The 26,795-nt window shown below is 38.7% G+C and overlaps 1 protein-coding gene across 7 annotated transcripts in view; it reads left to right on the plus strand.

Moving 5' to 3' along the window:
- The window catches only part of ripor1.L (RHO family interacting cell polarization regulator 1 L homeolog), a 90,004-nt gene that overhangs the window by 25,723 nt on the left and 37,486 nt on the right, over nt 1-26,795 (plus strand). Inside the window, exon 1 of one of the 7 annotated variants that reach the window (XM_041590076.1) lies at nt 23,824-23,929. The exons of the other annotated variants lie outside the window; for them this stretch is intronic. The gene's annotated coding sequence lies outside the window, so the exon portion shown is untranslated. Of the gene's footprint in view, nt 1-23,823; nt 23,930-26,795 lie in introns of those variants that run through there. 7 annotated transcript variants of the gene reach the window in all.

Genomic DNA, 26,795 nt, shown 5'->3' on the forward strand with positions numbered 1-26,795 from the left:
AATCAGGCCGCCACTTTTGTCCTGTTGTGCAGACAAAGGGTCCTTACGGATAGTAGACATCTACCAGTATAGGCTGCTTAGGCTATATGCATGGATGCAGCTACCGGTCTACAGCTGTTACAGAAATGCACACGGACTTCGGCTTGCTGGTGGTTGCCTTAGCAATGGTGACAGCGCTGAACTCACTGAACCTTCGTGGCACTTCCGGGTTGCCGGTTCACCTCCACGGGATTAAGGTCAGGTTTAACCTAATTTTATTACGCTACTTAGCGAAATTCCTACACCAGAACACTGTAAATCACCACAGGTTCAGGGTGCAATATAGATAAATGCGTAGACACACTACGGTAATGGTCTTTTCTATTTTGGTATTCACATGGTTTTCTAGGCGCCCTGGCACCATTATTTGTATTAAAATACCTTTCTGTGTACTGGCGCGTATTTCTCCCTGGTGAAGATTCCTGTACGGAATCGAAACGTTGGTTCACCAATAAACCTCCACTTAATTGGACTTAGTTGTTTCAAGCTACTTTATTTTGCGGTCACCGGTAGTACTGCTCCCTAAAAGTGAAATAGTTACAACACAATATGATCTCCAAGGCCTGTAGGAAAAAATCAATCTGATGCACAGAGTAATGCGCTCTTTCCTTCAGTATCCACTGACTTGCTTCTAACCCATCACTATCTGGTATGGACGTGTACAAACTGGCCACATCCAATGTGGCCAGAATTACACCCTCACCCACATTTCCTAGTGATTGTAATTTGTGAAGAAAATGTCCAGTATCCCTTATAAATGAAGGTACCTCTTGAATCAAGGGACTTAGTACTTTATCAAGCATTATAGCTAATGGGCAAAAGACCGAGTCAATACCGGCCACAATAGGTCTCCCTGGTGGACACACTGGGTCCTTGTGAATTTTAGGGAGAACATATATGGTCGGTGTGACCGGGTTCCTAACCATCAAATAATTCCTCAATTCCTTCACTTTACCAGTCAGCATCCCCCACATACGAAGAAATCAATCCCCATTAGCCAGCTCTCAAGGGTTCAGAGGTTAGTGAGTGAAGGTAAAGAAAAAGAGAAACGGGAACAAATTATGTGCCACAAGTTTAGAGAGAGGGGATACCCAGAAAAGGTGATTCAACAAGCCCAGCAAAGGGTCAGATATCCCAAGGGGAAAACTAAACAGACGCAACGTGTGCCATTTGTCACCCAGTTTCATAATAATAGCGAAGCTATTGGTAAATTACTACACAAGCATTGGTACATTTTACGAAATGCTTATCCTACTATACCAGAATTTAGAGCACCTCCTCTTATCTCCTACAGGAAAGGCAAAACTATTGGGGCGCATGTTACTTCCACTTTAGTGAAAACTAAACCTAGGGAGGCACATACGTTTTGGGGAGGCAGATCTAAGGGTATGTATCCCTGCCTAAGCTGTGTACAATGTCCTTTCGTATTGAAAGGAAGAGAGTTTGTTCACCCCCAGACCGGCCAACAGATACAGCTACGAGGGCGTTTTACGTGCATTTCAAAATTTGCGATTTACGTGTTGACATGTCCGTGTGGTCTCATCTATGTGGGTGAGACCACCCAGATGGTCAAATCACGTATATCTCAACATCGCTGTAGTATTAATTTGGGCAATACCACATTACCTGTTTCAAAACATTTTGTTGATTTGGGACACACGGCAGATCAGCTTAAATTTATGGTCTTGGAAGTAGTACCGCCTATGAGAAGAGGGGGGGATACAGAATTGAAAGTTAAAAAAAGAGAGGTATGGTGGATTAATATGCTCAAATCTTTATATCCTCTGGGTTTAAATCGTGATTATGACCTGTTTTTGTTTCTATAGATCTATGTATATGATAATGCTCTGTACCTATGTATATGCAAATTTTGAGGTCATTTCCTGTCTGTTGCCTATATAATGTGATACCTGTGAGATGCTGAGAGAATTTTTTTGGCTTGACAAAGGGCACATGTGTTGTCCGAAACGTTGCCTTGAGTGATGCTCTGATCTTTTAATACAATTTTCTGCAATTGACGAGTGCTGCTTCTTCTTTACATACTCTATTTCATGTGGGGATGTGACGGCGCGAGCACCGACTAACACAGCAAGTATACTTCTAAGAGTGCTGGGGCACCCATTGTATAATTTTCTATCTATATATCTATATATCTATATATCTTGACAGAGATATCTATATATCTATATATCTATCTGTTTGTCAAGCAGCAGCACTCAAATCTGGATTTGTGATATACGTGTGGGTGCAGGCTCAAAAGCATATTATTACTTAAAGGGGTTGTTCACCTTCCAAACACTTTTTTCATTTCAGTTGTTTTTAGATTGTTCCCCAGAAATAGACTTTTTACAATTACTTTCCATTGTTTATTTGTTACTGTTTTTCCAAAATCTAAGTTTAAAGGTGAATGTTAGTCTCTCTGGTGTTTAAATCTGGCAGCTCAGTAATTCAGGTGCAGATTCTAAACTGTTACAATTTTGCAACATTTAGTTGGTACATTTCTCAGCAGTATCTCTGGAGTATTAGCGACTATTGTATCAATTCTAACAGCTGCTTGTAATGAAACCCAGAGATTCTGCTCAGCAGGGACAAAGATAAGAAATGTATCAACTAAATGAACATTTAGAACAGTTTACAGGATCGGCGACTCCCCCTCCCAGAGCTGCTTCAGAATGAGAGAAATTACACTTCAATATAAGAAAAACCGTCACATATAGAAAATAGAAAGTCATTGGAAAAAGTCGTTATTTCTGGTGATCTATCTGAAAACAACTTGGTTGTTTGAAGGTGAACAACTCCTTTAATTAGTTGCATAGAGCCGCACTCCAAATAGTTTGTGAATCAAATCGCTTTTATTAACATGTGTCCAACGTTTTGGCCCCTCTTGGGGCCTTTTTCAAGTATGAAAAAGGCCCCAAGAGGGGCTGAAACGTTGGGACACATATGCTAATAAAAGCGATTTGATTCACATGAGCGGTTGGCCCAGAATATACTCCTTCAGAACTTAAAATATATTGTATTTTTTTTTCTTTTTTTTTCTTATGGATGCGCCAAGGGCCACTCTCAGCACATTCTCCGATATACCTGCTTTCACCCTGACTTAATCCCTTTAGGGGTCGGCGTGGATGGACATATTCGGATGACCCCCACAAGTCAGTCACCTCGACTTCCCCCCACTAGAAAGAAGACCACAGGATGGTGGATTGGGCCTCCCTAATCTAAGAAAATATTATTTAGCTTCCCAGCTCGCTCAAATCCCCACACTCCACTTACAACACTTGCCACCCCTTTGGGTTGAATTAGAGAACGCCCTAGTACTCCCCTACTCAGCAGAAGCACTGATCTGGACGCCCCCGTCCAAGCGCCCACAAATATTGAGCCCTAGCCTACATCATACCCTAGGGTTATGGGACCAGAATGCCACGTTATACAAACTGGTCTCCCTTTATAACCCGGTAGCTCCAATAGCTCGCAACCCATCTTTCCTTCCTGGGTTACAGGCCCGCTCGTTTAGCTAGTGGTCTGCAAATCGGTTAACTAGGGTACATAATCTTCTCACAGTCAGAGGCCCCCTCTCAATGTCTTACTTGAAAGAAAACTATGACATCCCAGACTCTGAAGCCTTTAGGGCCACCCAACTTTTACACTGGGTAAAGCAATGTTGGTCTCTGAGGAACCCAGAAGCACCCACTCAAACCTACTTTGAGAGATGGTGCACGAACCATTCTACCACCCCTAAAGCTGTCTCTTTACTATATTGTAATATGATCTCTCCGGCTAATTTCACAGACCTAAATTATATCAAAGCTTGGCACAAAGAATTGGAGATTACTTTGACAGAAGACGATTGGGTAAAGGCATTGGGACAACCTAAAACATAGTTCAAGGAATACCATAATCTCTGAAGCGGGGTATAAAGTCCTCTTCAGATGGTACTTGACGCCTGTGAGATTGGCTAGGATACATCATTCTCCCCTAGATAACTGCTTCCAGGGTTGCTCATCCTCAGGCACCATGACACACATTTGGTGGTCATGCCCAAGAGTGGCAAGATTTTGGACTCGGGTATACAATATGATTTTCTCTATTCTACAACTTCACCTAATAAAGACCCCATCTGAAGCCCTTCTGGGTGTCCCCTCTCGTAAAGTTCCTACTCTGAAGCTCAAATTATTAAACCACATTTTCCTTGCCGCAAGGCAAACTATTGCTAAATCATGGAAATCCCCTAGCATCAGTTTAAAGGCAAACTGGATTGGACCTTCATTAATGAGAGACTCTCATAGCCACTGAGAATCTTAAAAAAGTAATGAAGATTTGGCAGCCTTGGATCTCATATAGGTTTGGCGACTCCATACCTCTTAGTATTACATCATTGTAGAACCTGTTCTATGAAACTGGTAATACTGTATTCATAGTATTCTATACACCATTAACGTGACTAAAGATGCAAATTTAACAGCTGTTCTTAGCCCCCTTTAAGTTTTATCCCCCCTTTCCCCCTTTTTTTTTTTTTCTCTTTTCTCTCCTCTATAGGACTTTATTTTCTATATTCCCAGGATACCTAATGTTACACTTTAAATACATTTATGATGTTTAGGCTAAGTTTAAATAGCCAACAAGAATATACCCACCCGCCCCTCTGTTATGCTCTGTTTGCATTATACAGGGAACTGTCCCTATTGCTATCTGATAGCCTTAACCAACTACCCGTTATCGTAGATTATTGGTTACTTACATTGGGACATTTTTTCTGCTGACAATACGTAGTAGCTGAAGGCAAACCACTTTCTCAAGTATGGTTAAATTGTGTAACTGTTTACTACATTTGTAACTCAGTATTAATTTCATTGATGCAATTTCTTACAAATTGTCATGCTATGTGAATGTTTTTTTTCTCTGAAAATTTTCATAAATAAAAACATTTAAAAAAAAAAAAAGCGATTTGATTCACAAACTATTTAGAGTGCAGCTCTATGTAACTAATTATATATATATATATATATAAAATAGTTTGTGTGTGTATATATATATAGATATAGATATATAGATATACAGTTTAAGATGGACCAGCATTATTTCATCAAATAATAGTGTTTTATTCAAACATCACTGTGCTGGTCCATCTTAGGGTGGCCATAGATGCAAAGATCCGCTCGTTTGGCGATGTTGCCAAACGAGCGGATCTTTCCCCGATATGCCATTAACAGGCATGGCTATATCGGAGGTAATCTGATTGTTCGGCCGTATGGCCGAACGATCAGATTACGATATGCCATGAGCTCCGGCGGGATCGGTCAGGTCAAAATCAAACCTGACCGATCGACCAAACGACCGATCTCCGCCGGGCGAAAGATGTCGGCACACGCCACACACGATCCGAAAATCGTACGAATCGAGGATTCGTACGATCCGATCTGTGTGTCTATGGCCACCTTTAGACTGTTGTATAATACCCATTTGACCAAGCACCCACAAAGGCTTCTTGCCGAAACGTTGGGGTAATTCTCTGAGTATTTTCTTTCTTACTTGTATGCTGTTTATTGCTGGGTGGTATGTATATTTATAGCCCTGATAATAATTGTCAATGTGTGCTTACTTGTATATATTGTAATGTTTGTTACATATAAATCTTTGGAAAAGAATGTTGAAATTGTGCTTGATTAGTGTGCAAGATCATTCTATGTGTATTTGTATTCACATTACATGTCCGGTAACAACATAGCAATTCAGGGCTAACACCTTGTGATATCCCTGTGGGGATAGCATACCACATGGATAGATACATCCTTAGGATCTCTGTTCTGTGACCTCGATCCCCACACATTGGATCAGGGAAACCACTTAACCTAAATCCCTATTAGACTGTGATCCCTACACTACAGGCCAGTCTTGGCTGAGGGAAGAGCTACCCCCTTGCTATCCCTCCTAGTTTGAGCCAGGCAGTTCTATCTGCCTCACCTTCCCAGAAAGTGCTTTACAGAGAACTACCTTTTCCTTACTACACCTCACTCATGGGGTTCCATGCATTCCCTCCTGGAGTGGCAGGGGAAGAAAAAGCTCCACCCTCTGCCCTATACTGAAGTATGGCAGGAATTTATCAGCCTCTGGGCCAATGATACACTTTATACATTATGCTAATAAGCTAAAGTCGCTACATGGGCTTTTGCCCTGCAACTGGAGAACAAGGAAGTATAGGCATTTAAAGCCATAGAGGAGCATTAACCTTATGGGTCCCTACAGTTGTCTGCAAACACAGCCATATATTTGTCCATTAATATAGAAAGTTTTCCAGATAAGGGGTATTTCCATAATTTGCATCACAATACCTTTTATACTAAAATTATTTGAACATTAAATAAACCCAATAAAATGTTTTTTTGCCTACAATAAGGATTAACAATATATTTGTTGGGATCAAGTACAATGTATTGTATTATTTTTATTTGATTAAAATAGAGTCTATGGAAGATGGCCTTTTCGTAATTTGGAGCTTTCTGGGTATCGGGTTTCAGGATATTTATAAAACTACCCTTTTAAGTGATCGTGCTGTTATATCATATATTTCCATTGTAGAAGTTAATTATTTTGATTCCTGGGAAACTAGGAATGTCCCTATGTCTCCAACAGGACTCGTTACCTCTGTGCTTTTGTGCTTTTTAGAGACCTGCTTTTTATCAGACATTGTTGGCTGGTTGTTTAAGATGCTCCTGGGGGAAAACAAGCCATTTCCATGTATTCTTTGAAAACCCCACCCATTTCCTTTTCCTATGCATTCCCTTTTTTTTTTTTTTTTTTATTCTGCTCTGTTCTTGCTGGATGCTGTTTTGTAGATAGGACTAAAAACAGTATATTTTTGTCTAATTAAAAAGGTTGTAAAAGCTAGGGGTTTTTTTTCTACCCCCCCCCCTTTATTATACTCCCTGTCATGAACTCCCTGCATGTGATGCAATAAGAATTTTCCAGTTAGGATTTAATTAACTTGAAAACAGTATTTCCCAGACTTTGAGAATCAGCCGGCTTAGGACAGTGGCAGGGACTTAAAGGGATACTGTCATGGGAGAAAACATTTTTTCCATGAATCGGTTAATAGTGCTGCTTCAGCAGAGTTTTGCGCTGAAATCCATTTCTCAAAAGAGCAAACAGATTTTTTTATATTCAATTTTGAAATCTGACATGGGGCTAGACATATTGTAAATTTCCCAGTTGCCCCAAGTCATGTGACTTGTGCTCTGATAAACTTCAATCACTCTTTACTGCTGTACTGCAATTTGGCGTGATATCACCCCCTCCCTTTCTCCCCCCCCCCAGCAGCCAAACAAAAGAACAATGGGAAGGTAACCAGATAACAGCTCCGTAACACAAGATAACCGCTGCCTGGTAGATGTAAAAACCCATGTCCCGCTGAGACACATTAAGTTACATTGAGAAGGAAAAACAGCAGCCTGCCAGAAAGCATTTCTGTCCTAAAGTGCAGGCACAAGTCACATGACCAGGGGCAGCTGGGAAAATGGCCTCATGTCAGATTTCAAAATTGAATATAAAAAAAATCTGTTTACTCTTTTGAGAAATGGATTTCAGTGCAGAATTCTGCTGGAGTAGCACTATTAACTGATGCGTTTTGAAAAAAACATGTTTTCCGATGACTGGATCCCTTTAAAGAACTAACTCCCCCCCACTGTGAGAAGTCCCCACTGTCCCCCTCTGCTGGCCCCCCTCCCTGCTTCCCTCCTGCACAGTCTTACCCCTGAATTCAGACCCCTCTATAAATAGCGACTGCACATGCAGAGTGAGCGCAGCGGAGCTCACGGGCGTCATCTTCTTCTGTTCAGTAATCTTCGTGTCTTCTTTCTCCCCTTCGGCAATTTCCATCTCTTTCGGCGCTTATGCAGCTGTTGCAAACTGGAAGATTGCTCCAATTTTGCATGTGCCAATAAGCCGCTCACTTCACGAAGATTAACAAACAGAAGAAGATGATGCCCATGAGCTCCGCTGCGAACACTCTACAAGTATGGTCGCTATTTCGAGAGGGGTCAGTATTCAGGGGTACGACTGTGCAGGGGCGAGGCAGGGAGGGGGCCACTGGGGACTTCTCACAATGGGGGGGTTTAATTTTTTCTTTAACTGGCTTTCAGCCCGAGTCCCTGCCAACGTTCTAAGTCCCTTGGGGGCTGATTCTCAAAGTCTGGGAAATACTGTTTTCAAGTGAATTCAATTCTAACTGGAAAATTCTTATTGCATCACATGCAGGGAGTTCATGACAGGGAGTATAATAAATAAGGGGGGGGGGGACCCCTGAAAAAACCCTAGCTTTTACAACCTTTTTAATTAGACAAAAATATATGCTGTTTTAGTCCTATGTTTCAGGTCTACAGTGCAGGGGGAAGACAGGGAGGGGGGGGGCAGTGGGGACTTATCACAATGGGAGGTTTATTTCTCCTTTAAGAAGAGATTTAGGGAGGCCTGTGGTTTCCTTGATACTCAGGCCACAAAGGCCTGGGCCTAGGGCGGCAAACTGTTGGGGGAGACATGCCGCCTCCGGGCTGCACTTTAACTGGTAACTGGGTGGGAGACAGTTGTTTGAGTATCTGCCCACCCAGTCCCCAGCGATCATGTCTGCAGCAGTAAAGAAAGCATTAGGTAAGTGCAAGTGCGAGCATGGGGGTTATAGTTGATTGTGGACGGGTCAGTTGTGCTAGGGTGTGTGAGTGGTGTGGGCAGATGTGGCAGGGGGTTCAGACGGCCTAGGAGCATTTTTAAAACGGGTTGGTATGTTCAGTGGTTACAAGTTTTTTCGAATTGAGATTTTTTTTGCTTTGAGTCTATGCAAAAATGTCATTATTTACTGAAAAGTAGGTGACAATAATTTGGTGCCTACTTCTCATACTTTCCATTTGTGCAGGGCTTGGCACTTATTGCAAGTACTTTTGATTGAGGAATTCTCAATGTGGCAAGCAAGAAAAAGCCATGAAAGCTGGCTATCAATGTAATAGTTGGATTACTAAATTGCTAGCATACCCTGGGTTAATGCAGTGCACGGTCTTTCCTAAATAAGTTAGTGCAGTTAGTTAATAGAACAATTTCCTTAAGTTTATTGTTGGTATGTCTGTAGTTAATGCAATGCTAGCGTGCCTTAACAATTTGTTTTGCTGGGTAATCACTTCTTGCCTACACCTCCTGTCTTGGTTATTTGGAAGCAATAACCAAGGCCAGAGTTCATAGTACCACTAATTTAAAATGCCCCATTTTGCCTTGCATAGCGATCTTTTATTACTGAAATACAGCTCCCACAGTATTAAAGCAAAATGTTTGCAAAAGAATGTTTTAATTAACCCATCACAGTTGCTGAGACAGCAGCTTTAACATTCCATGTGCTACAGACATCAAAGAAGTCTGTCTCTCATTTCACTTCTATGTTTTCCATAATTTTGAGAACACATATCAGAATTATATTTTATCCAGTTTGCTAAAATGCAACTGATTGGGTCATTCTGAAGAATGCACAATGGGTTAATATATCTTAATAAATTGTATGGAATTTTGACATTACATATAAAGGAGAAGGAAAGGTTAAAACTAAGTAAGGCTAATCAGAAAGGTCCACCTACATATACTGGTAAACCCTCAAAGTAGTGCTGCTCAGAGTCTTCTGCAAAAGAAACACTCCATTTCTTTTCTTCTATACACATGGGCTTCTTTATCAGACTTCCTGCCTTCAGCTTAAACCTCCTTGCCCTGGGCGTGTGCATGCTCAGTTTGCTCCTCTTCCCCACCTCCCTTCTCTGCTGGAATCAGTCAGGAAGTGATGTCACACCAAGATAATACTGCAGCTGCAATCCTAAACAAACCGAGAGCTTCTAGAGCTTTTTAATTGGGTATGGTAAAACATTCTACAGAATAAATATAGCATTCTAGCTTGCACTATTGCAGCTAATCTATACGCAATAAAATGCCTCCGTAGCTTTCCTTATGCTTTAAACTTACTCTTTACAGTATCCTATATTCTGTGTGTTATGTACAAAGATACAACATTCTCTGGATTAATGACAGGGGTCTTCTGAAAAGTTTGTTGCCTAAAATGCATACAGTTACCAAAGTAGGTGGCATATCGGAACCTCAAAATGAAAAGAATATACCAGTTTTCATGACTGAGGCTAAAGCTGATGCAAAGCAAGCATAATGCATGCATTCATGTGTGGTAAAATGCATGCTTGTATGTGCGATTATATGCTTTTAAGATTATGGCCCCCTTTAACTCCTGTATTAATCAACACTTGTTTGAATGTGCATACACACAAACTAATATTATAACAATAGTCAGGACCAGCTGGAGGGCTGCAGCTGTATCTCGAGGAGGACTGTTGCGTTGGATTGTAGGTTATGTTGTCTGGGGGTTTCAGGATACAGAGACAACAGCATCCATAGTTGGCAAACTTCTGCTCTAACATGACTACTTGCTCCCTTGATTTTTTTATATCTGTCACCCAATTTCTGATACTTAACCATTCACTTCCTGTTGACACTTTTCTATTTTTAAAGGGGTTGTTCATCTTTTACATTAACTTAAGCATAATGTAGAGAGCACTGGTGTAAGAAAATTTGCAAATGGTCTTAATTTTTCATTTGTGATTTAAAAAAAAAAAAAAAAACTATTTAGCTATATGTTTAGCAGCTCTCCAATTTGGAATTTCAGTCGCTATCTGGTTGCTAGGGTCAAAATGACCCTAGCAACCAGGCAGTGGTTTTGAAAACTGGGAAAAAGTCGGAAGAATAACCAAAATAATTCAAAAACTATACAAAATAAAAAAAGACAGATGGAAAACTTGCTAAGAATTGCCCATTCTATATACTAAATGTTAACTTAAAGGTGGACCGTCCCTTTAATAAAAAGGGATGGTCCATACTTTCATACTCCAAAAAACCTTCCCTTGGTCTTAGCACTCCCACCAACTGTCTTTAATTTTCCATACTTCCGTTTGCTTCCAAATTGTTGGCAAGGCATGTTTTACATCCACTTGTTCCAGTATCTTACTCTATTCTCGATCTCCTGCAATCTAGCTTTAATTTGTCTTTGAGATGTAATTTGATGATGTATATAAATAGTAGGGATGCACCAAATTCAGGATTCAATTTGACTGACTCCTAGCCCTTTTTGAAGCATTTTAAACAACTAAAATACATACAACGTTAAAGAAGTGAACAGATGCAATTTACTATTTAATTGTATACATTGAAATAGTTACATTTTTCAATATACGGCATACCTGCAAATTAGTGTTTGAATTCTGTGCAGTATTCTGCAAAAGTAGTTGGAGTATTTTGATCAAATCCAAAAATTATTAATTCGGTACATCCCTTTGTAACAAGCATCAATTTTGTACCAGTTACTGATTATCTAGGAAATGCTAGGAATGTGAATCGGAGGACAGAGGGAGTGACATTTAAAGAGGAAACAGTAGTTACCTCCCATGTTAAATTTTCCTGTGGACATGCACTCAGGATCTCATTCTTAATTTGCACAGGGATTTGTGCAGAATGTAGAAAGCAGACCCAGATTTTGCCTGAGCTGGGTAAGTTTGAGTGATTTTAAAATGCATTGTATTGGTTTTTGTGAGACAAACTGCCCAGCTAAATACAGACTGAAACTGTGATGCCTTAGCTGTCAAAACGTGCTTGCATATGCTGTTAAATAGTCTTACAGAACTGATACTCATAGATTAGCATGAAGTTCATTAAAAGAATGTGCTTAAAATGTAAGAATGTGGTAGAAACTACCTTTCCCCCTAAGTTTCAACATTTCAACATGTTAGAAGAAAATCATGAAAGGTAAAACCAACCTATTTATAATACATTTTAATAGGGTTGGTTGTTTGGTGCTTTCTATATAATCTGTTCTAAAACCTTTAGAGATTACATTCTTACAGTCAAGGGTTTAGATTTACAAACTTTTCTGTTTATAAGGTAAACTTCAACATAAGTATATAGTGCATGCTTTAATTTATTCTTAACAAGAGGCAAATATGGGATGTGCATTATACTAGAAAACCAGAGTACCCAGAGAAAACATTAACTGTTTCAAGTCAGTAACCAATCTATGATTTGAAGGGGGTTTTAGTTTGCCTTTGAATCTGACCTCTGTGCTAAGGATCAAAACAGTTCTGAAAAGTTGTGCCCCCACTTCAAGTCGCTGACTAAAAAGTTAGAGAGCTGCAAAGGAGCTTTAAACATCAATTTCAGAGGGCACAGTCCAAATCAAATTCTATATTCAAGCTTCTGATGTAAACACTTCTTACCAATGCTGGGTACATTATATTTAATGGGCATGGCAACCTTAATCACTGGGGTATTCTAATATGTTAAGCACCCTTCAGTGAATTAAATGGCCAGTAATCCTTTTTGGGGGAAAAAATCCAGGGAACCTTGTATCACAGTTGGGATTTTAGTCTACTATATAGATGCTATGGCAAGGCATGCCTGGAAGAGTCAGGTAATAGAAGTTCCCTGGCTTGGTTCATTGTTTTATTAAAGGAGCTCTGGCCCTGAGAAACACATTAACAATTTAAATCACTAGGGGTGCTTAACCTATTGGCAAAGCATACTTTTTTTTAGGAAGGCAGGTTGAAACAAAATCTGAAACCAAGGTCATTGATACGAAAGTGATTTTTCCTAGTATATTTATCAACTGTTGAAAGATTTCACCGTTTGATAAATACACTTCTAAAAATCCCATAGGAATGAACAGAAAGTTTTTCTGTGGTGAGCTCTAATTTCACACTTGAAAATGAATCTGCCCCTAAATGTTTAAGCATTTCTGGTAGGATTTTCTACATCCATGGTGACCTTTATACCACCATAGCCAAAACTTGGCATTTTGCACATAGGTGTTTGGCTTGTTTGTGGTTGTTTACCCCTGAAAACCATTTTGATAAGCTAATGATGCTAAAGTTGCTTCCAGTGACCATTTGCAATTTGGTAGCGGGTATGAGGACATTGTTTATTATACATTACATACTTAAGCACTTGGTATTCCTTTTATATAAATTTGTGTTACTTACCACCATGAGAACTTGGTGCTGTTTCCACAATTACTTAAAGGGGTTGTTCACCTTTGAGATAACTTTTTGTATGATGAAGAGAGTGATATTCTGAGACAATTTACAATTTGTTTTCATTTTTTATTTGTGGTTTTTGAGTTATTTAGCTTTTTATTCAGCTGCTCTTCAATTTGCATATTAATCTGGTAACTAGGGTCCAAATTACCTTAGCAACTATGCATTCATTTGAATCAGAGACTGGAATATGAATAGGAGAGGGCCTCAATAGAAGGATTGGTAATAAATAGAACAATACATTTGTAGCCTTACAGAGCATTTGTTTTGTTTTAAGGGAGTTAGCAACGCCTATTTGAAAGCTGCAAAGAGCTGGATTGTTTTGTGTCTCCTGCAAACACTGATATATTACTTACAATATCGTCCTCTAAGTCATTAATGAACAAGTTAAATAAAAGTAGACCCAATGCCAAGCCCTGAAGGACCCCACTAAGAACCCTACTCCAAGCAGAGATTGTACCATTAACAACCACCCTCTGTACCTGATCCTGTAGCCAGTTTCCAATCCATGTACAAATGTCTCCATTAAGCCCAACAGACCTTAGTTTAGAAAGCAGTCGTTTGTGGACCATGGTATCAAACGCTTTGGCAAAATTCAAATAGATCACATCTACTGCCTCCTACTGTCTATCATCTTATTTACATGATCATAAAAAGCAATTAAATTGGTCTATAACATCATCCTTCATAAAGCAATGCTGCCCATAATGCCATTCACTAGGACAACATTTTGAATGTGATTCCTTGGCAAGCCTTTAATTAATTTGCCCACCACAGATGTCAAACTTACTGGCCTATAATTGCCAGGCTGAGATCGTAATCCCTTTTTAAATAGTGGAATGACATCCGCTTTTCTCCAATCCATAGGTACCATACCAGATGAAAGTGAATCTGAGAAAATCAGGAATAGGGGCCAGTCTAAAACTGAACTAAGCTCGATTAGAACCCGGGGGTGTATGCTATCTGACCCTGGCTTGTTTCATAATTTTATATTAAAGCTTTATGAATCATATCCGGAGTCAGCCACAGACTAGATTAAGCTGAGCCATCAGTGCAGCTATGAAGTGAAACCAAAATATTAATGTATTGGGGGGGAATTCCAAACTGCCAGTCCATATAGGGCCTCAATATCTCCAGGATTTTTCCCCCAGCTGCCAAGGTTCTATGGAATAATAACTCAAAAGAAGGTATCCTGGAAGCTATTATATATAAATAGTAAAAAATGTATTAAAGGGATCCTGTCATCGGAAAACATGTTTTTTTTCAAAACGCATCAGTTAATAGTGCTGCTCCAGCAGAATTCTGCACTGAAATCCATTTCTCAAAAGAGCAAACAGATTTTTTTTATATTCAATTTTGAAATATGACATGGGGCTAGACATTTTGTCAATTTCCCAGCTGTCCCTGGTCATGTGACTTGTGCCTGCACTGTAGGAGAGAAATGCTTTCTGGCAGGCTGCTGTTTTTCCTTCTCAATGTAACTGAAGGAGTCTCAGTGAGACATGGGTTTTTACAATTGAGTGTTGTTCTTAGATCTACCAGGCAGCTGTTATCTTCTGTTAGGGAGCTGTTATCTAGTTTCCTTCCCATTGTTCTTTTGTTTGGCTGCTGGGGGGAAAAAGGGAGGGAGGGTGATATCACTCCAACTTGCAGTAAAGAGTGATTGAAGTTTATCAGAGCACAAGTCACATGACTTGGGGCAGCTGGGAAATTTACAATATGTCTAACCCCATGTCAGATTTCAAAATTGAATATAAAAAAAATCTGTTTGCTCTTTTGAGAAATGGGTTTCAGTGCAGAATTCTGCTGGAGCAGCACTATTAACTGATTCATTTTGAAAAAATGTTTTTTCCCATGACGGTATCCCTTTAAGTCTATAAGCAAAAGAAAAAAAGAACCCCAATTGCCTCCCACTCGTACCGCAGTTCCTCAGATATTACACTACTTATAAAATATTTTGTGATTGCGTGAGGGCAATCACTGAACGTTAAAAAAATACTAATGTGCTTGGTTTGCACAAATTACAATTATATTAAAGTGCCAGTGCTATAAAAATTAATTCAGTTAAATGTACTTAGACTTAAAGGTTGATAGATACTCAATACAATTAATGCTTTACACAAATAAATAATTAACCTTTTACGCCAGTGTATTATCCAATACCTTATATTATCACCCACAATTAATCCAACCAGGAATTAATGAGAATAAAAATACTAAAGTGCTTTAAGTGCTAAAAGGTTTATTGTAAGGTCGCAATTACTAAAATTTCATAATTGCTTACAAATTAATTAGTTGTAAAGTGCTAAAAAGTGCCAAGTAATTAATGATCAATAATAAATAGTGTAGTTGATATAAAGAGGACCGCAGTTAATGGGATAAATAATTTAAAAACACAAATTGCTCAGGTTAAAAAGGTTTCAAGTAGGAAATAGAAAATTGGAGAGGGTGGAGCTGTCCCAAAAGCTGCTACCTAAATTGTTTTCTATCCCTGGGACACCACAAAGATAAGGAGGCAGAATACCCGGGACTTGTGGTCTTGAGTTATTAACTAAATCCTGTTCTGTAAGAGAGCTAAATAAGCCTAAAAAAACCACGAATCCACGGGCTCTTGTGAGCTTTAGCAACAGAGAAAGGAGATACCCGAGCACTAATTAGAAATAGATTTCTTTTCCCACCCCTTCTATTCCGTTTCCCAAGGACTGAGAATATTCTAAAAGTTATAAGTTAAAAGGATTCCAAACGCCGACGCGCGTTTCGCAGTGATAGCTTTATCAAGGCGTAATGAGAGCGTACCTCCAGCGTCGGGTTTAAATCACTTCCTTACGATGCGTCACTATAGGAAATATCGCGAGACTTAAACCCTATTCGCAACGGCCAGTGTATCTATCGCGAGGATTAGCTACAATGTGTTGTCATAGATACCATGTAGCGTATATGTAACGTTTAATGCTCAGAATCATAAACTTATTGCAACTATTTAACTTATATAACGCGAATCAAAGATATCACTGCCAGCATTCTTAATGACTCAGGAGGACTGTTCTTATTATATGAACCTATTATTATTAACCTATTGGCTTCCGATGAATTAAATCAATTAATGTACATATATATAAACTGTGATTATTTTAAAATATCATATTTATTAAGTATCAATTAAAACTGCATATTTTATAAAATATATTTATATATCATCAGAGCATCAGTTAAAAATAAACATGTTTCTTGGTTTCTAATAATTAAATGAATAATGATGTGATTAAATAAATGATGTGAATAAATTATTTTCATTTATTCCTGTAGGGGATACTGTATTCATTCTGAAGATCCAAAAGCTCTCCCTTTTTAACAGAGCTTGTTCCAGGTTTCCTTTACGTATTCCCAATTCGACTTTCTCCAATGCCCAGAACTTCATAGTAGAGGGATCCTTGTTATGTAGTTTTTTAAAATGTTGAGCCACGGTGGAAATTGTTTTATCACTTTTGTTTTCGTTACCAGCGGTTCTAATTGTACTGCAATGCTGCTGCATTCTTGTTTTCAGCATTTGAGTGGTCATTCCTATGTATCGTTTGTTACACGGACATTCTATGCAGTATATTACACCTTGGGTTCGGCAATTTATATAGTAGTTGACATTATGAATAGTGCCGAAACGATCCTCGAAGTTGGTGATTTTAGACATCTTACTGCACATGTTGCAATTGCCACAGGGGAAGCACCCACAGTTTTTCTGCCTTTTATTTCGTGATATTTGGAAATGACTCCTGGTCAATAAGTCCCTCAAATTCGGACTTCTCTTGTAGCATATTGATGCACGTTTCTGTAATAATGTTCCAAGAGTATCGTCTTCCAGCAGTATAGGCCAATGTTTGTTCAAAATAGTTTGTATCTGTGAGCTATCTGCATTGTACGTGGTTATGAATCGAACCGGATTGTTCGATTGCGGTATTTTATCTTTTGTTATTAATAAATTATTTCTATCTGTAACCAATGCTCTGTGGTATGCTTTTTTGACTATCTTGCCGGAATAACCCCTCTGTTTGAGTCTGGTTTTCAATTCAGTAGCCTGTTCTTTAAAATATTCTATTGTAGAACAGTTACGTTTGAGTCTTAAAAATTCACCAGTAGGAATCGATTTTTTTACAGAGTGAGGATGAAAGCTAGAGAAGTTTAGGAGTGAATTAGTAGCCGTGGCTTTTCTAAAATTCTTAGTCACCAAATTCCCTTCATGTGTGACTTCTATCTGTAAGTCCAAAAAGGAAACTGATTTCTCAGAAAGTTCCATGGTTAATCTGATGTTACGATCATTAGTATTCAGTAAGGTGACAAATTCTATGGCCTCCTCCTTGGTACCATCCCATATCACTAGTATATCATCTATATACCTAATCCATTTTAATATTTTGGATTGGTATAGTGGATTGATATTCTTCACGATAGTTTGTTCCCAATGCCCCAAAAAAAGATTAGCATATGAGGGAGCACATGATGTTCCCATGGCTGTCCCTTGTGTTTGAAGATAAAATCAGACCTCTGCCTCCGCCGTGGGTTAAATTCACTTTTGAAAGGATCACCTTGTTTTTGTATATGGTATCCCTTTAAGTACACATAGTAAAAAAAATGGTACATACTGACCCTCCACAAAATCTACTTGACATGTTTCGTACCCGCCGGTACTTAGTCACAAGTGTCTTTGGTTGTATCACATGCATTACACAATTTAAAACCAGGTTCCAACCAATCACTGATTAGGCACCACTCCCATCTCGTTAATGTTACAGCCTAATAGGGTACTAGTATTGTTACCAAAATATATTTAGTATATACATTCAATATAGTAATTGCTGACTTGTAAATTTATAATAAGACAACAGCCAAAATTCCAGAGTAACAATCCAATATAATCTGTACTCTATTGGTCACTGATTATGAGAAGTTAGTCAGCTTTTCATAATACATATATAAATTCTAACAACTGAATACTAAAGTTTCTATTAAAACCATTTCGGGTACAATAATGTACAACAATAATCTTGCTCTTTGTGCATTATTGTACCCAAAATGGTTAATTAGATGTTAAGGAGCGAAGGGGAGTGCAGTGATATCTAGTAAGTGCTGAATGGAAAGTGAAAGTAATTGCCTGCCCCGCCTCTGTGCCTAAGTCATAGAGGAATGGCAGGCAATATATGATTGACAGCTGAGATTTTTAAATGAGTTTACAACAGGTATGGATGTTTTAATAAAAAAAAGAATTTGGATTTCATGTTTAATTTGAAAAGGACTTTAACTATACAAGTTTTTATGTCTGGGTGACAGGTTCACTTTTAATGCTGTTTTTCCTTGCTGATATTTAAATGCTGTATAATAAGTTATTTTTTAAATTAAACATGAACCCAATATTTTTTTTTTTTTAAATTAAAACATCCATCATACAAAATGGCGACTTCCTGCTTTCTATGATTGCGACTTAAAAAAAAACTAGGGATGCACCGAATCCAGGATTCTGCCTTTTTCAGCAGGATTTGGATTTGGCTGAATTCTTGTGCATGGCCGAACCAAATCCGAATCCTAATCTGCATATGTACATTATGGATGGGACGGGAAATCACATTTCTTTTCACCACAAAACAAGGAAGTAAAAGTCTTCCTTTCCCTCCCTTAATTTACATATGCAAATTAGGATTCTGTTCATATTTCAGACAAATGTTTCACAAAGGATTCGGGGATCGAGCCGAATCCCAAATAGTGTATTTGGTGCATCTCTAAAAAAAAAACAAGATTTAAATATTTTTTATAGAGTAAATGAAGTTTATTTTGCTTGACTAACATCATGGAATAGTAGTTGGGCTTCTTTCTTTTAACTATTTAACGGATACTGCTCAACAAATATTTGTCTAGAAATACAGCTTGTTATATTTTAGACTTTTGTAGTAGCCCAAGGCCACCACAGTTTTATAGGCATGTGTGACACAATTCATTTTCTTAACCATCAATATAGAGGATGGATTAGGTCATAAAAATGCAGATGCCTGCAGAAGTAGCGGATCGCTTTCTCAGCCAGCATATTTACACTTGGCATTAGGAGTGAAAATGTGTGCCTCTAAAGTTTGCCCACAGGAGCACCCCATTTTTTCTGTTTATTCACAGCACATGTTCTGGGCTGCTGCCAGATAACCTGAGTTGAGGGATCGACCCTTGATATACAGTATAAATATATAAATGTCACAGTACTCCCAATGTACTGTATATATGCTATATTAAATTCAAAACACTAATTAAAACTTGCCTTTACATTTCATGGCAGTATATAAACAGTGCATTTTCCATCAGAGATGATAATCAGCTGTTTAGCATCAGCTTCTATGACAGATGTAACCTTATTGTCTGCTAATGGTTTGATGATTTCTCACAATCCCTAAAGGCCACCATACATGGGCCGACAGAGTCAGTAGCTTATTGACCCGTGTGTGGGACCATCCGATGGGCTTCCCCAATCGATATCTGGCCCAAAGTTGGCCAGATCTCGATCGGGCAGGTTAAAAAATCCTGTCGGACCGCGGCCGCATCTGTGCATTGATGTGGTCCCACAATCCGACCACCCGTATCTGATGCATTATGAGGCCCACGATTGGATCAGCCCGATATTGCCCACCTCAATGTTGGCATATCAGTGAGATATCCACTCATTTGGCGACATTGACAAACGAGCGGATCTCTGTCTACTCTCTGAAGTCACTGAAGATGACAAAAGAAAGCATAACACGAACAGAGAATGTAGATGACTATATAGTGAATAAAGTACCCCCTCTTGTAAAATATAAGGATATTATAAGTTACCGAGGAGTTTCATGACCATATAAAAACACGAGGCCGAAGGCCGAGTGTTTTTATACAGGTCATGAAACTCCGAGGTAACTTCTAATATCCTCATATTTTGCAACTGGGGGTACTTTATTTATTATAATACACAAATTTCAGTGAGTCATGTGACAGAAATGACATCAGAACTCACCGTTTATAACTGATGACATCAGAACTCACCGTTTATAAGGATATAATTTACAGGATATTCATGGCTTTTGTGTATTATAAAGGCATAAATCATGGTTACAGGGCTGGTGAACCTCTGGCCTGGTACAATAAGTTCCTTAAATAAAATACAGAATTTATAGGATACACTGTTTTTTCGTTTATAATAGACCCAGTATGATTAATTAAAGTATTGGTGGCTGATTGACTCAGGAGGACAAACATAAGTAGGGTTGCTATCTGGCTGGTAAAAATGATGGTTGATACCAATGTTATTAATAGGCAAAAAAGATAAATATATAGGAAGGCTGGTATTTTTTTTTTTTTTCCAGAAAAGGTGGCAAACCTATACATAAGGGACTAAAACATGTTAAACAAAGGTATAGGATTTGATGGTAATCAACCCATGGTACTGTAACAGCTTAACTCTGTGATTGCCAAACCACTTAATCTTTGGGAATTTTTTGGATTTTTGGCATGTTGCGAAGAGATTGGCAAAATCCTAACATGGTACCATTATTTATCAAGGAATCCCTTTTTCAGGCTAAAAACCATAAGCCAAAAATAGTGGAATACATTTTAAATTACAACATGATTTGTGCCAGCATGGATTGAAAATTGCGAAGCCAAAATGTGCTGCTACATGACAGAGAAATTTTTCCTTGTTTCAATGAATTTGGCATGTTTATGACGACGTGCGAAGACTGCACAATTGGTTTTCCCTTTTACGTGGTTGTCCAAACCCTTAGAAAAAAATATTTGTGGCTTAATGGGTACGATTTGTGAAAGGATCAGACCTGCAAATAACACCCTCCAATGTCTATTTAAAGTTTGCCGTTTAGGTACCACACAGAAGTTTACTGACTAACAAATCTTGGCCTTGAATAATATTTGTACTTGGCCGAAAGATAAATTGCAAACAGTGGTGATAAATAGAATATTTTCTAGTGGACCAGTGTGGTTTTTTTTTTTCAAGTACTGCAGGGTTCTGTCCTTGGCCCTTTGCTTTTTAATTTCATTAAAATTTGATTGGCATTGTTAGTACTGTCTATTTTTCTAATGATGCTACATTTTTCCAAACTATAATTAGTTTATAAGTTCCATGCAGGATGTTGCCACTCTGGCTCATATGAACCAGTTCCCAACCCTGCTTAGTCATTTACCTCCTCCATTACCTTGATCATTATTAAGCAATGGAGTAACTTTTGCACACATTGTGAATCACAGAAGTAACAGATTCTGGGAATTGAAGTCCCTCTGCTTTCCATAGCAGTTGGTGCACAGAAGGGTGCCTGGATACCTTTTCCATATACAGTATTAAGTTAAATGGTTGTTCACCTTTAAATTAACTTTTAGTATGATTTAGGAGGTGATATTGGTTTTCATGTTTTATTATTTGTGATTGAGTTATTTAACTATTTTATTCAGCAGCTCTTCAGCTTGTAATTTTAGCCATCTGGCTGCTAGGGTCCAAATTATTATGTAACCATACACTGATTTGAATAAGAGATTGGAATAGGAGAGGGTATGAGTAGAAAGAGGAGTAATAGAAAGTAGTGATAACAATACATTTGTAGTCTAACAGAGCATTTTGTTTTTTTAGATGGGGTCAGTGACCCCCATTTGAAAGCTGTAAAGAGTCAGTAGAAGAAGGCAAATAATTAAAAAACTATAAAAAAAATAAAAAAATTATGGCCAATTGAAAAAGGCCTAATTCGTAAGCAAATCCTGGATTTGGTGCGTCCCTAGATCTGACGCTTAGTTTAGGAAGCTATATACTAAGGAATTATGCATTTCCACAGTGCTTTTTGCAAAAGCGATTACTGATTATAGCAAATAGGTAATTAATAAGGAATAGTGCCTTTCCATAGTGGTTCTTGGAATATGTGCTTACTAAATGTAGCTCTCTAGTGCTTTTTGCAAGAAGGATGATAATAAGGCACTATTCCTTAGTACTTATTTACTTGAACCAAAAGGAAAATTGAAATGCAGTGTTAGTAGGTCATTGTTTGCTTGAATACTGTAGGTAAGTGCGTTTAACAGAAGTTCTATGGAAATATGCAAAAATGAATGTGCTGCAGCTCACACTTTGAGCTAACAATCGGTTCAGGGTTAAATTAGGAGCTGCAATTTAGCAATAAAATTACTAGCAGATAAAAAAAAAAGTTGATCCATCAAATTATTTGCTGCTGCCTAAAAAATACTTCAAACCAGGCAATGGGTAAAAAGTTACTATTTATATAAACTGACTTCTCTAACTAGATACCTAAATGTACCAGGAAACCTGCTGTTTATGATACTCTGGGTGGTAATGCAATTGCTGATCACTTGATAGAAGATTCAATTCCAGAGCTGTAACATGGTTAAAGGACCAGTAACATAAAAAAAAAAAATTAAAAACCAAGACACTTAACTTTAAATTCGAAAAGTTTTTGTTAAGAAATAACTTACAGATTCTCCAATTGCACTCTTTTTCAGAAAGGGTGACAATCCATCGTGCGGCGCTCAATTTCTCCTCCCTGCTTTCTAGATAGCCAGGGAGGAGAAATCGAGCGCTGCACGATGGATCATCACCCTGTCGATGTTTCTGAAGAGGAGCGCAACCAGAGAATAGGTAACTTATTTCTTAATAAAGACTTTAAATTTAAAGTTAAAAGTGTCTTGGTGGTTTTCCTTTAAATACAAACTATTATTATTTTGTTACTGGTCCTTTAATTACAACTTCTAAAAGTAACAGAAATGAATATTAACAGGCATTAGGCAAGCAAGTCATAGAATTACATAATACAGTAAATGTGCTGCTGTTTGAAGCTATTACCAATTACTGTACAAACTTTTTATAAGTGATACTTTAAATCTAAGGATGTGCGCAAAATTGGGAACATGCTGCTCACTATAAAATCGGAGACCGGGCCCGCACACCGCATCATCATTGCTTACTAACAATTTGAATGTTGGATCCTGAACAAATCGAAGTGCAAATGAAAGGTATTTTCAAGCAAACGATAGCAACTTTTAATCAATCATATTTAAGATAGACAGTGCTTAAGCATTTACAGATAATCTATAAACCATCTGTCTCAACTGTCCACAAGATAATCTACTTGAACTGGAAATCTGCTGAGACCAAACTTAATGGTATTAACCTATTTGAAACCATTATGGTATTTATTAAAACTTTTACAGGGACAGTTCACCTTCGAAAACATTGGCTGAAATGCACATCACAAGATTTTGACAAAAATAAGTCAAAACAACTTTAAAGCATAATGATAGTTATAATGCATTTGGTCAACGGGTATCAAAAAGTGCTTAAATGAGCTTAGGTATCAGTACTGATAAGGCAGTTGGGCATATGCTTTGTATCTATAAAGTTTGAGGTTGCTGTATCATTTAGAGAAGAGCGATTCCGCACACCAGGCCGTTTTAGTTAAAATAGAAAATCTTTATTCGACCATGTTTAAAAATACACGCTGTAGTTTCAGCTTGACGCGTTTCGGGCTCAGCTGCCCTTAATCATAAGCTATATTGCTTATGATTAAGGGCAGCTGAGCCCGAAACGCGTCAAGCTGAAACTACAGCGTGTATTTTTAAACATGGTCGAATAAAGATTTTCTATTTTAACTAAAAGGGCCTGGTGTGCGGAATCGCTCTTCTCTATTTATCTTCACTCTCTACGGCGTGGGACGCCGAAGTTCTAGCACCCAGATCCGGATTCATTGTGCCCGGCTACCTTTGATCAACTTGCGGTGAGTCGGAGCGGTTTTGCTCTCTCTACATGCTGTATCATTTACTTATGTTGAGATGTCAGTGGGGCTATCGTGTGCTTACTTTCATAAACTGCCTCTTCCTGCCCATAGCTTCCAAAGTGAGGCACTTTGCACCACATTACAATCTTATTTCACTTCTTATAGTGTTTGCTGTGGTCCAGCTTTTTGCTTCTAAGTTTGATGCTACTATGCTATATATATAATCACTGAGGGTGCCTAACATTTTTGCACAATTATTCCTTTGTTTCCCTTGAAGCATACCTAGATATGCAATACCCAAATCAACTACATTGCATACAGTAAATTGATACCCTTTCCAATAAAAAATACTAATGGCAACATGTAAATATGCACAATGTTATTTATATACACAAGTCCTTCCAAGCTTCCCCAGCCAAGGGTTAAAGAGCCCTGCCAGTGGAGAGCTAATTGTGTCAGTCACACTGATCTGGAGATATAATTCTTGAGTAGACTGTTGTAATATGCCACCCCCAGCCAAACTTGATGGAAGAAAAGCAGCGCTATATCTGCAGCACACTTTCCCCTTTGTGATTCCAGGTCTTGGGGAAGGGGGTTTACAAACAGAAATGTAAGTCTAACTACTTCTTCGTAAGACTGATAATGCTTCAATTTTCATAGGAACTTCTCTGTATTCCTTTAATACTCGGAACACACAAATGATAAGCTTGCAATCACTATCCATTTATCTATAACTCCCCTTAACTATTGTGAAAGTCACTTCAAACCATTGTGCACAATTTTAATACATTTAACGTTTCATTAATTAAACAAGGATAACAAAAAAGATATTCTGTGTGCCTTAACATAATGTGCGCATGTTTATTTTTAGCTCCCATAGTAGTGGTGGGAATCACTGACTGATAAACAGCATGACTGAATTGGTTGCAGTATATTAGGTACAAGAAGCACACTTGTTAACCATTTATATGCCCATCTTTTAGAAAAAAATGTATGCTATCAGAAATGTCACCTTGTGTATTTTTTGCACTTGTTGCCACTTGTCTCATGGATGGAAATGCAATATTCCACTGGCCCCACCTCAAAAGAAACCGTATCTGTTACGTGGCCCGGCAATTTTTTTGCCCACAACAACTTTGTGTCTTTACCCCCTCAAACACCGTGTTCAAAAACAAAAAAAATCAAAAACACACACTTTTCCATGTTTGGAATGACATCAGAAGCACAAAGTGCACCACAAGACACTGTGGTCCTGAACTGAAGAAATGGCCACTCCATTAAACCCAGACATGCCAGTAAGATCACTGCAGAATGACCATAAGAACTAACCCCAGAACTGGCAGCAAGATCAGTAAGAACAGTCCCAGCCAGCTCCCTCTCCCACATACTTAGTCGCACAGGTAGTCCTGTCCCTTACAATTATTTTGCAGCCAGATGAGATAACTAGAAAGACTGTTTTGCTTAGCGCAGCTGTATCCTTGGTCCTGCAGTCTTCCATCACTTCCTCTCAGACCCAGTCAGACAGTCCCAAAGACCCTTAGAATTATTTTGCAGTCAGCTGAGATGACTAGAGAATAGTAGATAATGTCTTGCTCACCTCAACTGTAGCCTTGGTCCTGCAGCCTGGCTGCCCTCACTCCCTCCCAGCCAGAGCCAATAACACTGTTACAATTATTTTGCTGCCAGATGAGATTTAAATAATCTCAACTTGGCAGGCAGCTCTGGGAGGACAGTAGTGGAACTGCGGCAGCGGAAAGGCTCCAGGAAACATGGACAGTAGGAGCAGAGATGGCAGTCTGGAGCTAGCTAGCCAGTTTGCATGTGAAGGATCTTATTCCACTCGCACAAAGTCCTTTTATTAGTTTGCCCACCCCTCCCCTTTGTTACGTCATGGCAGCATGCTGCATCATTGTGTGTACACGTTGGTGAAGGGAAGCTGTGTGATGCCATGATCGTGGGCAAGGGCCCTAGGCAAGCGCCTAAGGCACCTAGCGAGTAATCTGGTCCTGGTTAAACTGTATTATTAGAAATGCTTAATGGGTCTTATTAGAAATGCTTAATGGGTCTTATGGCCCTCTGACATTTTCACCTGGTTCAGAAGTCCTTATATATTCATATATTATGTTTAAGACCTTCTCAAGGAATGTATAAAATATATGAAATTATTTGTAGCTGCAACCTCTTCCCAATATTCTGATGAATTTGTGCTAAAACACACTTATTATCAAGTTCAACCTTTTACACTCTTCTAAATGAAACTGGCTTAACTACTGGCTGATCCAGAGGAAGGCAAAAGCCTCCCCAATTTGCCTGAGGGGGAAAAATGTCTTAATTGTTCCAATGTGAATATCAGACCAGTCCCTGGGTCCACTTTTTGTTTTTCTTTTGTAAGTTAACTTAACTCTAAACTGACCCCAGATGTGGTCAAGACCACTACATGTGCAGAGCTGATTCTGGGCAGCCCAGATGCCGCTCCCCCTCCCCCTCCCGCTCCGCTTAAAAATCAGCAGGTCAAAAGGAGAGCAGCATCGCTAGTGCATTGAGTGCAATTGCGCTCTTTGCACTAGCGGAGCCGAATTTCCGAGTTAAAACCTGGAAATTCAGCTCTTAAAGTTACAAGAGGTGGCTTTTTGCCGCCCCTTGTAACTGGCCACTCGCTGCCGTCTGAGGCAAGGCTCTCACCTTTCCTCATGGCAGGAGCGGCCCTGCACATGTGAAAACTGTCTGCTTTTTGCCCACAGCCTCTCCAGCAAGTAATTGATGTTGTAGAGTCAAATGCTGTCTTTAAATATTTTTTTTACTTAGTTCAATATGGTTAATGCATTTTGTTGCTTTATAAGCCACTTCAAAACTGGGGCCCATTGGT

This window comes from Xenopus laevis, chromosome 4L (genome assembly GCF_017654675.1).
Source record: "Xenopus laevis strain J_2021 chromosome 4L, Xenopus_laevis_v10.1, whole genome shotgun sequence".
Lineage (NCBI taxonomy): Eukaryota > Metazoa > Chordata > Amphibia > Anura > Pipidae > Xenopus > Xenopus laevis.